Below are 2,068 nucleotides of genomic sequence, written 5' to 3' on the forward strand. Positions count from 1 at the left end.
CTGAGCTGTATGTATGTATGTCTTACAAGAGTAAGACATGATACTTGTAGAATTTAGAACAATGCAGGAAAGTAGAAGGAAAAAAGAGTTTTGATTGGCCACTCAGACAAAATAATTGAAAAACTTTCACTGTGTTCCTTCTAGACTTTTTTCTCCCCTGAAAATATTGGGTTGGCCAAAAAGTTCATTCAGGGCTTTCCATCTGATGTTATGGAAAAATTCGAATGAATGTTTTAGTCAACCCAATAGTTATCTTTGTTTCTTGATTTTTATGTAGTCTCTGTGTCTTTCATGCTGCTTTTTAAATTAAACAGTACATAAACATTTTCCATATTTATAAAGCTCATAATCATAATTTTTATTTTATTTTTTGTCAACAACAGAAATTTATTTCTCATGGTCCGTGGGCTGGAAGTCTGAAGTCAGGGTCCCAGTGTGGTTGGGTTTTGGAAACAGTGCTGTGGTGGTGCGGCTGGCCAGCTTCTCGTTGTCACCTCAGAAAGACAGCGAGCCAGCTCTCCAGCCTCTTCTGATAACAGCACTATTCCCGTTCGTTATAGTCCAACTCTCAAATCTGTCCACGACTACTGAAAAAACCGTACCTCTGACTATACAAACCTTTGTCGGCAAAGCAATGTCTCTGCTTTTTAGTACCTAAGTTGAACCATAGAAAAGGCTGAGCATTGAAGAATTGATGCTTTTGAATTGTGTTGTTGGAGAAGACTCTTGAAAGTCCCTTGGACAGCAAGGAGATCAAACCAGTCCATCCTAAAGGAAATCAACCCTGAATATTCATTCAAGGATGCTGAAGCTGAAGCTCTAATACTTTGGCCACCTGATGTAATGGGCTGACTCACTGGAAGAGACCCTGATTCGGGAAAGACTGAGGACAGGAGAAGAGGGTGACATTGAATGAGATGGTTTGATGGCATCGTTGACTCAGTGGACATAAGTTTGAGCAAACTCGGAGAGATAGTGAAGGATAGGGAAGCCTGGCATGCTGCAGTCCATGGGGTTATAAAGAGCTGGACACGACCTAGTGATGAACAACAACAATCCCAGTCTTGAGAGCTTCACTCTCAGGATCTTTGAGTGGCTTCACCCAAAGGCCCCATCTCCAAATAAAATCACATTGTGGATTAGATTTTATCATATGAATTTTGTAGGATGCACTCACTCTATAACAGCATCTAAGTAGGTGCTAAGGAAGAATTGTATCCTCTTATAACTGCCTCACATCGCCTGTTAATGAGCTAAGTAGAGAGTGCCCGTTATCTGAGAAGGAGCTCACTCTGAGGAACTCCTCAGAGCTCTGTATGAGGTGGGGTAGCAGAAAAGGGAGAGATGCTTCTGAGATTCTCTGGGTGATGGAGATCAAAGCCTTCACTTTTGGAAGCCTGTCAAAATAGCTGAAGCTGTGACTCTCCAACTTCACTTATGATGATAGTGTAATAAGTTTCTGCTGAAGAGCTACAAGGATTGAAAAAAAAAAAGCTGTTTATGGAAAGGGGCCAGACAGACTCCCAGGAAGTTAGGCAATGTGGCTATCAAGCAAGAGTTAAGCATTTTCAACCTCTCTGCTCCACAGGTCAGGTTAAAATTCCAACACCCCTGACTTTAGATTAAATTTCATCTATCCCAAAGGAACCTCAGTCCATAGTTCATCAGGCACTCTATCTATCAGATCTAGTCCTTTAAATCTATTTCTCACTTCCACTGTATAATCATAAGGGATTTGATTTAGGTCATACCTGAATGGTCTAGTGGTTTTCCTTACTTTCTTCAATTTAAGTCTGAATTTGGCAATAAGGAGCTCATGATCTGAGTCACAGTCAGCTCCTGGTCTTGTTTTTGCTGACTGTATAGAGTTTCTCCATCTTTGGCTGCAAAGAATATAATCAATCTGATTTCGGTGTTGGCCATCTGGTGATGTCCATGTGTAGAGTCTTCTCTTGTGTTGTTGGAAGAGGGTGTTTGCTATGACCAGTGCGTTCTCTTGGACCAACCTAGATAGCATATTGAAAAGCAGAGACATTACTTTCCTAACAAAGGTCCGTCTAGTCAAGGC

The sequence above is a fragment of the Bison bison genome, unplaced genomic scaffold, assembly GCF_000754665.1.
Source record: "Bison bison bison isolate TAMUID 2011002044 unplaced genomic scaffold, Bison_UMD1.0 scf7180017864370, whole genome shotgun sequence".
Lineage (NCBI taxonomy): Eukaryota > Metazoa > Chordata > Mammalia > Artiodactyla > Bovidae > Bison > Bison bison.